We start from the raw sequence: 13,149 nt of genomic DNA, 5'->3' as shown, positions 1-13,149 counted from the left end.
AGTGCCCCACTGCCAGCACCAGACTGGGTCCCAGACAAGCTGGCTGGCCCTCAACCTGCTCAGCATCCCACGGCAGCAGCACAGGTGCAGAGTCCTAGGAGACGGGAGGCCGGTGTGTGTGTCTCAGACAGCCACAGCGGGGTGGCTGTGGAATCAGCCAAGCACTCTTCATAATACATAAGAGCTTCTGGAAGTAACCCAGTAATGCTGGAAACAACTGGACATGACCAAGCAGAAATTGTGACTGGAGAAGGGGTCCATGTGGAGAGAGAACAGCAATTTCAGGGACAAACATCCTTCTTCTAGTCCCTGGAAAGAAGCACAACACAGGACACCAAAAGGGCAGCAAAGAAGCCAGGAAAAGAGTGTGGACTGCAGGGCAGAATCAAGACCATTCAAGAGCCACAACACCTCCAACCCATTTCCAGAAAGGTCTGAAAGAGCAGACTGCGCATGACAACAAATTTGCATGGAAAGCAAGAAACCTGCCTCCAGGGCAGGGACAATCCTCCATGCAAAGGATCCCCCTCAAGAACTGGGCAGTGCTCCCCAGGACCCTGGAAATCCCATCTGGATCAAGGATTGAACCAGGAATGAGACCACCATGGGCTGGATCAACACTAGAACAATGACTGCTGATCTCTTTTGCTCTCTCCCTTTTTTTCTCTTGCTTTTTCTCTCCCTCCCTTTAAGTCATCCCTTCTTCTCTCCCTTCCCTTTCCCCCTACCCCTTTCTCCCAAATCCCAACAGGTATAGATAGGTTAACTTAGGGACTAACATAGCCATAGCCATAGCCATGCCAATTTTGTGATTTATTACTAAAACTTAGTGATTTTTCGCAGCTCATACCCTATGACTTTTGTTGTTCCTTTTGATCCTGAGCATTTATGAGTCTTGGGTGCTTCCTTCCCCCTGAGGATGGATTCACAAGGAGGTGGCATCACCATGGATGCACTAGTTAAAGTTCTGTCTCAAGCAGTTTTCCTTGGGATGTATTCGGGAATCTCCTGGACCAGTTTGTCCCAAATGGCTGGTGACACCAGTTCATATCCTGCAAGCTTGCATTCCCCTCTAAGGACAAGGGGTAACTGGTTTAGCAATGGTTAGCTGTGTTTCATGTCAGTGTTCTTACTTGAGGGGTTTTCCATTTCTGTGAAAAGCTAACAGGAGTCAGGCTTTACATTTTCATAAAGGCTTAACACAGACACAAGACCTGCCAAGAAAATAGGGTGAAATTCAGTCACTATTTTAGTTAGTGATGAAACTCTCACTGATTCCTCTAGATCGCATTTTCTTCCCTGAACTTTACTACTTTATCCCAGTGATATGATTGAAGACAAACTGAGCCAAATGTCTATGCCTGGTTTTATAACCAGACCAACTCTGACTGCCACAGCAGCTGCTTTTTACCTGGCCATCAAGCACAGGGCAGACATAGGAGTCAACAGACTCAGGGAAGTGACCTGTGTCTTATCCTTGTCCCCACTAGTGATACTCTGTCATACAAGACTTAGTGACCGGGCATGATTCAGTTCACAACCTTTCTGGCCCTTTCTTTACAGTCTATATTAAATAAAATATGATCCACACAGTAAAGCTGGAGTGGATTTGAAATTGATCTGTACAAGTTCACTCACCACTTATAAACCATCTGAAAGGGTGCCATTTTTCCTCAGCACTTGACTGTACATTTATCCAGAAAATAAACGCACTAATCTCAGGTCAGCTAGAACAAAAATTGCCCTTTTAAAAAGCATATCTCACATTGAACTCTCATTCAGAGTTTGTATTTAAAAGCAAGGAGTCTTACTTTTATGTGGCTGCCTGGACAGAGAGAACATTTAATTGGACCATGAGGATATTTTCTCACAAAACATTACACTGAAATACTAGCAGGAGGATTTTGAGGAACTGGATGCTGCAGCTGCTCCTGTGGCCATGCAAGAGAATTTTCTTTAATGTACTAAAACACTTAGCAGTATGAGGACAACATCACATATTTCCCTGTCATACCTTTCCTTTGGCATCTGATTTTGACCACAGAGACACAATACAGATCCAAAGATGAAACTTGTGCCTGATTCATTAGCACAGCCATTTTCATGTTCTGAAAATATATTGTCTTCCATTTCTTGTGGCAGCTGGATGGCTGCCACTAACAAGCAGTTGCTTATGAAAATCATTTCTCCACATGTTCCTAAAATAGAAAAAGCAAAGTATACACTGGCAGAGTTTTAATTTCAGACATTCAAATCTCGGGGCAATACTGCAGCTTAGTGAACAAGACAAGGCACATCTGTAATATACTACAGCCCACATTCTGTCCCACTGGCAATTCATTTTCTACCATGATGCCTTTTCCATTCCAGTTAGTGGTGTGAACAAATAGGAAAAGGGCATCAAGTTATTTACTGGATGTGACTCAGAAAGCAGAATCAAATTTCACAGCCAAGGAAGGACAAATGGGAAGCTGATAAGGAACAATTTTCTTGGGACTTTGTTCTGAATGATGGTTTCTTCCAGACCTGTCCCTCCTCTGGTCTCACAGATCCATTTATTTCATCTGATTTACCTTACGCTTTTCACTTCTTACCTTGTCTCTTCAATTTGCACTAAATTCAGGCCTGTGAGATATATTACAGCAGCTGATTCCTTTGTTATTTTTTACTTGAATGGAGAGACCAGTGCTGAGCATAGAGAGGTGCTGCTGTGCACACACTGTCAGAGTCTGCTACAACAGAGACAAATCATTTCCCAGGTTAATTAAAACTCTTCCTATTCCATCACCACCCAAAAAAAGGTAATATTTAGAAATAATACAGACCACCTATTCAGAATGTTTAAGGATTTCCTGGCCCTCATCCTAGAAGTCTCAATAATTCAGTTTTTTAACTTGGACACCATGAGATTGGTTATTCTTCAGGCACAAGAATAATAAATATTATTAATAATAATTAATGCTTGCAAAGCTTTCTGCAAAAAGGTAGTTGCTATAGAAACATTAAGTTGTTTTATTTATACAATCATTATTGCAAATTATTTATTTGAAAATAAGAAAATCCATACATGGCAGAGGGTAATTTTATAAGTGCTTGTAGTTTTGTTGGTTTTTTGGTTTTCATTTTGGTTTGGTTTTTTTTAATGAAACAGACACCTGAATGTATTTTATTTACTTATTAACTTACAGATAACAGGTTACATTTAAGACTAAACTATTTCAGTCCCACTATTAAATCAGCCTGGGTTTGCAGCAGAATATGGCTGGAGCAGCACAAAGTGAATCACATCCATAATTTGTACAGTTCTTTAGGGAATCCTTGTTGCATTACAAGGCCATGGGCAAAGCACTGGTGTAGGGAGTATTAAATATTTTGCTGGACATTATTTCTACCTACAGGCCTGTTAACAGAAAATTTTGGTGTGAAAAGTCATTCTGGAAATCTGCAGAAGAGTTTTATATATCTTTGTCTGTGTTCAAGAAATGGGTTTGCACTTTTAAGTAAGTCAACATCTGAAAACAAAAGTATGTATGGATGGGTACTTCATTCCTTCCTCCACCTCCGTATTTGAAACAAGAGTGACACACCAGCAGGAAATAAATTCTCTGGTGGAGTGGGCTGTTGCTTTTGGAGAATAATGATTGTGGTGAGCCCTGACTGAAAATACCACACTGAAAGAAGTAAAATGCATCAAAGACAAGCTTTCTTCTATTTCCCCTACCACTACTTCTAGGACAAGAAATTTAATCTTAGTAAAGTTCTTAGGCAACTCAAAATCCTAATATTTAATTTTGGTTTCCCTGTTTTATTTTGGTTTTAATACCAGATTTCAATTGCAAAAAAAAAAAGAAAAAAAAAAAAAAAAAAGGTCTGAAGATATCTAAACCCATCTCAAGGTCACCTCTAACACTGTTATCACAATTCACAGAGCCCTTGGAAAGTCTTCTTTTTGGGCTGAACAAATCATATGTCATCTCAAGTTTTAGAGCCATCTGTTTGAAGAAGCATTAAATCTACACTATTTTTATCCAGCAACGACAGCATCTATTTTTATTTTGTTATGTTTTACAGGAGCTCTATTGTTAACTTTTTTGAAGCCTTCTCAAGAGGTTTAAACTTCGGATGACTTTTTATTTGTAACTTTCTGAATTGCTACCTGGTTTTAATTTATCTTCATATCTTTATTATGAGGTAGCTCAATATGTTCAGACTGTCTGGTTCCTTAAATCTTAGAGATGACCTGTTTCCATTTGATACATATTTATGACTGTATTTACATATAATGTTTGAAATGAAAATTTAGAACCCAAAATTACATTTCTCTATCACATCACAGCGTGCAGCAGATGCAATGATGGATTAGTACGTCTTCCAGTATATCCCAGTTTGTTTTGACTCTATGGGTTGGCACTAAGAAACAAGGAATTTACATCAACCTTCCACAAAACAAATCTTTTTTTTATGTCACAAGCATCAGAAGAGACAATTTCTTTTAAAGAAGCAGATGTCTTCACCGAACAAGAGAGCAGGTTTGGTTTGTAGGAGAGAAGGAGAAGGACAGTCTTCCCTGAAGAGGAGGAAAAAAAAGGTGACAGGAAAATGAAGCAAATAAATCCCAAATTAGTTCAGCAGGTGTTGCAAGAATTATGTCTGAAGTATATGAAATATATTTCTTATAAGTACTCCTTTCTATTCCTTTTCTATTTTAATTTGATTGGATAAAAACTGTCTTAAGACTGATGATATTTCAGGAATGCTAAAATGTTACTGGACCTGAAAAACAGAAAGCAGATAAGTGTGAAACTCTGTGACTCCTGGTGCATACCAGGTTTTTAAACAAAATCATAAAATATATGGAATAGATCAACCAGTAAATTAGCACAGAGTGGGGCAGCAGGGTTTAGTGGAAACTCCAGTGCCAATAAAGCCAGTAACAGTTTTGACATTGATTTCACAGGGACCAATAACTCACCTTAGAATACACATATTTCAGACAGTAATTTTTGAGAGAAATGGATGAGTTTAAATGAAAAACTTCTGATTTGAATTCCAACTCAGCCAAAATTGACTTATGATTTGATTAAATAATTCAGATTTGAATTTTAATATTTTTCTTTCGGAACACTTACAAATGGTGATATAAACAGTGTAAGGGTTGCTGGCCTGGGCTTTTACTGATTAAATACTAGCTCTGAATTCTTTTACTGGATTGCTCATCTTAGATCCTGTGCAGGAGTAATTGTTGGACTCAATCCTTGTGGGTTCCTTCCAACTGAGCATACTCTGTGATTCTGTGAAACCTTGTCTAAAAGAAGTAATTATTTTCATTTAGTCTAAACATAAAATTAAATATAAAAAGATCCCCAAAAGAGATGGTCTGGGTGGTCATTTCATTTTGTAGGCCACTGGCTAAACTCCTGGTAAAGAGTTTTTCTCAGCAGAATGACACCGAGACAGTTCAGCCTCAATTTCTAGAGACCAGCTTGTGCCAGTGTCTACTGAATGTGAAGACGCAGCCGCTCACCTGGCATAGGAAAATCTACTGAGAACTCAAAAAAGTGGCAGAAACTTTCTTCTAGTATGATCCAGTGCTCCACTGGATACTCTTCCTTGGCCTGATACAAGCAATAAGGAATAATCTATATGAGATTGGATGGAACAGGTTTAGTTTCAGGGTTAAAAACAAGAACTGATTTATTTATGAAAAATTGATTAGAGTCCTGTTGTGTTATGTTCTATATTCAGCCAACAGCCATGTTTTGGATGCATAATACATATTTATGCAAGTAGTACAAATCTAATAAACTCTCCCTTTCCTTCTCATTATTAGTCAGCACTTTATCACCCTTTTTAACCCAGGCTCTCAGAACATAGAAGGAAGGAGTTCTGTTATATTGTCTCCATTAGTTTTATTTTTTAATAAAAGGTAAATTGCTGTTTTCCTTTTCTTGTTAAAGGTTGACTTTCTTGGGGCCTTTTTTCCCTGGATTTAATTTGTCATTGCAGTGCTGTCAAATGTTTTGCTATTAAAAAAAGTAAAAGAGAGAAATAGACCAATAGATAGACACATTCAGTGTTGTCTACCTTGATATAATTTGCCATCCACAAGAATAGAAACCACATAAAATCTATAGTTTGGCTGGGAAGGGAAAAAAACCAAACCACAAAACACTCTAAAGTTTCACCTGAATTAATATTCTGTTCATAAAAACACTTGATAGAAGCTACAACTACCCAGAGCAAATGAACTGTCACTGTCTTGTTTGCAAAGCTGTGCTGGATAATGTCTTAGAAAAGAAAAAAGAAGAAATAATGACAACTTCCACTTCAAGTATTAAAAAGAGGTTTGGGATTTTTTTACTCTTAAGAGTTCATACTCTATTCCTCTGCAAAGTAAATAATGCAAAAACTCCAAGAAGAGCAAGATTAGATCAGAGTTCTGCTTTTCTATATCCTGGGCAAACACAAATTAAACTTTAGAAGTCTTAAGTCTGCACTGCTGAATAGAGGCAAAACCAGAAGGGTAGAAATAAGAAAATATCAGAAAACAGAACTGGAATAAAGAGCCCAGGTGCTAAATCCATGTATGAGCTCAGGCACAGCAATGCCAAACCTCACATGCTGATATGGCAGTACACAGGACTGGACATTGAGGAGCTTGAGGAAGGGTTTTGTGATTGCTGAGTTGCTCCAAGATATCATGGAGTGAATGTTAATCTTTATCCCTGGACTCTAAGGAGGATTGGATCCTTTCCAGTGTTGGTTGTTGATCTTTTACTTCCACCTGCGATTCTCACGCTGTATATTAGAGGGTCTAATCCTAAGGTCTGACTGGAGCTTCCTTTTGATATTATACCCTGACATCATTTTTGAAATGCCAGTTTGGGGGGAAAATTCACATCTTTAACAGCAAAAAGCAGCTTTTTCATCACAAAGATGTCTTTCCAGCATTGAAGGTAGTAAGGAAAAAACTTAACTGAAAAAGCCCCCGACTGTCAAATTCTAAAGTGCCAACTACATAGTAGCTTTATTTATACAATTCTATCACCCTGCTAAGCACTTTGCAATCTTTATTTCTTTCTTCTCACCTTTAGCAGGCCTATATTCAATCCATTCTCTGTCTCATGGATTGTTGAAAGCCTCTTGGGGTGAATTACAGCATCTCAAAGAGTATGGATGGCAAGTTTTACCTCGTGGCTCAGCTCACTCTGAACACAAACGTAAACATTGACAAAGGGGGTATCCAGGCCACGGCTACCTGTGGCTGCCCTTTGACAGCCCTGTTTCCCAAAAACCTGCCACTGTCAGTGCCCCAAGCCTGCTGAAGGCGAAATTCTAGTTTTAACTACTCAAGAGTAGTTACATGCTGTCCCAGCATTTCTTAGTTGTGTAATGCCATCTCTAACTTGGAACAGGAAATACTTGAGGTGTGTCCTAATGTCCCTTATAAGGCTAGATGTGGTGACAAGACGCAGTGCAGTGGTATGTGGGATAGTGGTGGGAAAGTCAGACATTAGGAGTACACACAAAGGTTACCTTTTGCGTTGCAGCAGGCCTTGTGCTAGAGGGTAGAAATGAGCTGAGACACAGACTTCTCGTTCATCCACAGCACAAAAAGGGTCCTGGTTTATTCCTCCTTACAGCTCAGCCATCCTGACTTCAACCATTCACTGACTCTGGCTGCATGAAGCTTCTACTGGACGTTTCCCTTGCAGCCTCTGACTGCTGGTTATTTCCTGCTAAACTCTGACTGCAGGTATTGGTTTGCAGACTCTGACTGCAGGCTTTTACCCAGCTAGACTGTGGCTGCAGGTTCCACCAACAGGCTCTAACTGCAGAGCCACACTGACCTCACAGCATTGAGTCTCTCCTCAAAATCCCCCTCCTTCATAATTCTCCCTCACCTGCTAACCTACTCCCTTTTATCACACTTGTCTTTATTGGATAAAGCTGTGACTGATCAGGGTGAGGCTGAATTGGGTAATTAACACAGCTGTTACTTATCATGGGTGAGGTCACCTGTATTCCCTTCTCCTATACGTTTGGGCATCAGCTATATCCAAATCAGGCTCTGTGGATAAAAGAAGGGCTTGAGGACAGCAAACTACTGCAGAGCTGAGGATGTCCTTTTTCTTCACATATGCACATGGAATTCAGTACTCTTCTATTCATGCTTCAGTGAGTAGGGACAAAACAAATAGAAAGGTAAAGTCTGCAGGCTCAGGGAATAAAGTTCTAAGTTTTATGTTCTTATTCTCTTGCAATTTTCTCTTTCCCTGAACTGAGATAGAAAGCTTTCTTCTCTCCTGAGAGGGGGCAGCCCTACAAGGGGTAGGGCATGCAGGAGGTACATTTTCAGGAGCGGTTACAGAATCAGCAGCAATTTTAACAATCTGATACGGAGCAAACCTCCTACTGAGCAGCTCCGGCCAGGGAATATAAAGGAGTTTTTGAAGGTAGAGCGCGTGCATGGCTATCAAACGAGATCATAAAGCCAGTGCAGAGAGCCAAGATGAGCCAGGATGCAGGTTCAGAACTAGGTAAGAAACAAAGAAACTTCAGTCAATAAAACCCGAGTGCTGGAGTAGCAGGCACCCTCAGGGTTATACTTTAGGAAAAAGCAGTTGCAGAGACTGAAGAGAAAATAAACTCTGGTTTCTAAACACTCACAGATACCTGATAGTTTGGAGTTTTAGCAGTTGCTTCCATTACAGCCATCTCATACAAATAGTGCAGGTGAATCATTATTATAATCACCCGGTTTGGAATACAATCATCTGTGTGGTGTTCCATGTGAGAAATATTAATTCTGTTTGCTTGTCTCTCTCAGTGGTGCCAGATGAAAAACTCCACACTATTTTTTTTTATGTGTGACAATAAAATCAATTAGATGCCACAATTGTTCAGAAATATGGAACTTAAATATTTTGAGAGAAGTTGGTCTAAAATAAGGCCAGGAAAACAATTCTCTCCAACTGTAATTTCCTGCTTGACTGCACAACAATTTTCTACAAACTATCTTCTTCTGTAGATTCAGCTAGAATTCAGACAGAATGGATTCTATTAGAAAAACACATTCATCTTTAAAATACTTGACATCAGCCCTATTCACATGACTCTTGTCCGTTTGGATCAGGCAGGTTGGATGAATTCTAGGGAGCATCTTGTGTTCCCCTAAACAAGGGGAACATGGAAGAAAAAGTGACTGTGGCGGATGTAGAACTAACAAAACCAACAGGTAAAACAAACCAGCAGAAATAAGTCTTCCCACTCAGATTCTTGCTTCAGTGCACAGGTTGGAATCATTCATGGAATTTGTTCTCCATCTTAATTATTTTTCCCATGATAAATTTCAGTCTTTCACTGCTTTTTCAGTCTTCAATCTCTCTTTCTTTTTCTTGGGAAACCTTAAGGTATGAGGCTTTGAGTACTGCAGTCTTCCCCCTTAAAAAAAAAAAAAAAAAAAAAAAAAAAAAAAAAAAAAAAGTATATTGACTTAGTAGCTCTTTTTTCTTTCTTTTCTTTCTTTCTTTTCTTTCTCCCACTAGGAATCTTGACAAGACAAATCAATTGGTCCTACTTAAAACCTTTTAATTTCTAACCATATTATTTTCTGTTCAGCTTCACAGAGACAGGTCTCTGTGCTGCATTCTAAAAGCATCAATATGGATTTGTGACCTACACAGGTGGAAAAACCACCATTTTTCTAAAATGAGACATATTCTCTGTCACAGTGCCTAAAAAATTACGTAGTTCAAACTGCTTCTTCTAAATTGTTGAATAGACGCTAAGCAGTAAAGTTGTACAATGTGGAAGAGTTTTTAGCTGTGTTTGTCAAACTGTTCATTGAATTTTACATAAATGTAACTTCTGGAAAAGAATATTGACAAGAAAATGTGAAATAGTTTTCAACATAAACTTCTTCCATCTGGATGTATTGTGAAAAAAAAAAGAGGTGAAAAACATTGAGGAAAACATGTTTGCTCGTGTATTTGGTTAGAACTCTAGTTAAAGTTTACTAAGTGCTGAATATGTCAAAGATTAGTATAGTCTTAAGGGCAAGTATATAACCATGCATAAATTTTGTCTTATAAAGCAAAAATATATACATAGAAAGCAAATATGTTCATATATTTATGCATTTAAAAAGAATAAAAGGTATTTATTTCTTCTTGTGGACACTGTCACAATCTGTCTGGTTTTTCATAGGTCATGTTGTTTGGGTTTTGGGAGGTTTTTAGGTTGGTTGGTGGTTTTTTGTTTAGTTTTGGGCTTTTTTTTTGGTTGGTTGGCTAGTTGTTTCTTTATGTGGAAAATAGCTTCCAATGCTTTCTAGGTGGAATGAAAAAAATGCAATTTCTCTTCTATTTGAATTAAGATGTCCTGGAAGGTGTAAGTAGACAAACCTGTATTCAGCAACTGCCAGTCCAGTTCCTTCTTTGCCTATGGAAATGTCCACATAAACACCAAACACTAAAAAACACAATTGGAAGTCAGTAAAAGATTGGAGGGAAAAACAGGAAGGACAAAGTAGTCAGAGGATGAAAGTCACAAGGAAAAGGCAGCGCTGCATGTGAAAGTAAAGTACAGGGAAATGTTGTTGTACTGATCTGAACAGCAACTGCAACCGGGAGAGAACAAGCCTCTGTCCTGTAATGGATACACTTCACACACTGTGTGAATGACACTTCACACAGCGTGAAGCCTAATGTTTCAGTGTCATTATAGGACAGAGGCCAAAAAGGCAGCATCATCTCATTTTTTTAAATGCAAAATATTCCAAATATTTGCTATTATCAGAATGGAACACAGGGAAGGAGGCAAAACAAAATAGTTGAGACTTGTTTCCTGATATAAGTCAGTACACTTGTCAAATAAGTATAAGTCAATATATTTTTGAATAAGCGTAAGTCAAAATTGTTCATAGCTATTTTAAAGAGTTATGCATTTATCTGCATGGTAAAACATAAAATAAACCTTTTTTTTCTAACTATTGGTACAATGTTTGCATACACAATTCAAGTACTTCCACATTCAAATAAGCAGTTAAGCTTGGGCTCCAAGAACACATTTGGTGGCTCACAGGGCAATCACCAGTTGGAATACATTTCTTACACATCAACAAGCTTTTAAAAAATGAAAAAGGATCATCGAATATATTTGTGAAAAATGAGTGACCATTTCAGATAAGCCTTTTCCATACACATGCAGGACTTGAAGAATTTAAAGTGTACCTTTGTTTGATTAGGGAAACTATTCTTTTTCTTCTTAGTGATAACAAGATTATCAAGTTAATAATTACTAGATCTACAATATAATCTTTGATTGACAGTCTAGTCTAATTGTTTCCTTGAAAGTATTCCATAATGAGAATTTTCATAGGAAACTCTAATACATCCTGCAGCATTTCCCTACCTGCATCGTAAGTAGTAAATACAGTTATACAACTTCTAGAAATAAAACTGTCTAATCCAGTTTGGGAGGTAGTGAAGTTAGAAGATGGCAATTTAAAATTCTGTTAGATAAACAGAGAACCAAAAATAAATACAGGAAATAATATTGGCGATGGCAATTCCTGAAAAGTCTCAATTGTAAGTATTTTAATCACTACTTCTTTTAAATTGCAATTGCTTTAAAGTACTTTTGTGTTGTTTGCAAGATGTGATGATCTCAAGCTAATTGGGAGGCTCACAAAAGGGGGAAGATTTGGAAGGATACCCTTGAAAAGAGGTAACTCGGATGAAGAAAAAAGAAATGCTTCCAGAATTGATCTGGTTTCAGAAACACCAGACAAATGGATACTGCTTCGTGTTTTAACCACTCAGCCCTACGTACTTGCTGGGTGTCTGTCAGCAACCTTTAATGGATATGACTTCCAGGGAAAAACAGCTCATAATGTTATGAAAATAGGGGACCTTTCATGTGCCCTAATGCTGACAATCAAATTCAGCAATGCTGAAAATCTTAAAAAGCAAAGGATAGCTTGGATTTCTTTATTTAAAGGAAATTTTGCGGACTCATATCTCTTTGAGATTCTTTTTCTTTCTCACCTTTGGGTCCCAAAGATTTCCCATATCATGGGTAAAATGACACACAACTTATCCCACAACTGCTGTCCGAGGATAATCCTATTGAAACATGAGGGTTGCTTGAAAATTGTGGTGATGGTTTAGAGGCTGGTCAGGGGTGGTGCAAGCTGAACTCCTCCACAGATGAACATCCCCCACATCTCCCTGTCTGGGAGGATAAAAGGTCCTCAGAAGGCAGTTTTCTCACTATGAGAAATCTCTATCTGAAAGATGAGCTTTGTGCTTCTTGCTTTCACTTCCTGAGACTTCTCCTCTTTTCTCCCAGTCTGGAGATCCATCTTTCCCTCATCTCATGGTAGCTATGACTGGGAGATAATGATGCAGAGGGAAGGCTGATGTGGGAAATTGCACTTCACAATCCCTGACTTTGCAGAACTGTGGTATTTGTCTGTTTATTGCCATGTGACATTATGCTAATGCAGAATGTCTGTTATTCACATCATTCTAAAAGTCAAAATTCTTTAAAAGTCAATAGCCAGATGCTTTGGACTTCCTTTTATTTCTTTTTATTTCATTATATTTGGGGACTGTTTCTCATTGCTATTGAAACCAGCAGCAGATTAAAGACAGAATGAGGACTGGAGCTCCTAAAACACAAGGCTATGTAAGGCACAGAGCATCTACCTGAGTCAAAACCTGAAGCTGTGTAATTTTTCTCACAAGGCAGTAAGATGCCAAAACCACTCATATCAAAACTATATTTTGGTCAAACAGAACAAGCATTCACCATTTATCAGGAGTTGAGACTAGTAAATTATTTGTCACTCTCTCCAGCACTCCCTAAGCACTGTCAACTTTCTGTACTTTGCTGTAAAAGCCTTTCCTGTCTTGAATGACGTTTGAAAGGGTGCTAAAGGCAGATTTTTCTTTTATAATATATAAAAGAATACCTATAATGTATAATATATAATATATAATGTATAATATATAATATGCAATATATAATATATAGTATACATTATATATTGCATATTACATATTACATATTACTTACTATATTATAAATTATATATTATATATTATATATTATATATTATATATTATATATTATATATTATAT

At 38.0% G+C, this 13,149-nt stretch overlaps 1 long non-coding RNA gene across 2 annotated transcripts; it reads right to left on the bottom strand.

Annotated features, from left to right (window-relative positions):
* Positions 1-751: 751 nt before the first annotated feature.
* LOC136290524 (uncharacterized) lies at positions 752-7,879 on the bottom strand. Of its 2 annotated transcripts, XR_010721175.1 has the most exons (4): positions 7,537-7,879; positions 2,595-2,732; positions 2,015-2,198; positions 752-1,214 (listed from the first exon to the last, which is right to left on the bottom strand). It is a non-coding gene; the product is annotated as an uncharacterized lncRNA (long non-coding RNA). The 2 variants fall into 2 exon arrangements; XR_010721174.1 differs by lacking the exon at positions 2,595-2,732.
* Positions 7,880-13,149: the final 5,270 nt, after the last annotated feature.

The sequence above is a fragment of the Chamaea fasciata genome, unplaced genomic scaffold (assembly GCF_029207755.1).
Source record: "Chamaea fasciata isolate MVZ Bird 193981 ecotype frontalis unplaced genomic scaffold, bChaFas1.0.hap1 SCAF_6, whole genome shotgun sequence".
Taxonomy (NCBI): domain Eukaryota; kingdom Metazoa; phylum Chordata; class Aves; order Passeriformes; family Sylviidae; genus Chamaea; species Chamaea fasciata.
This window is presented reverse-complemented; position numbering and strand designations above follow the sequence as displayed.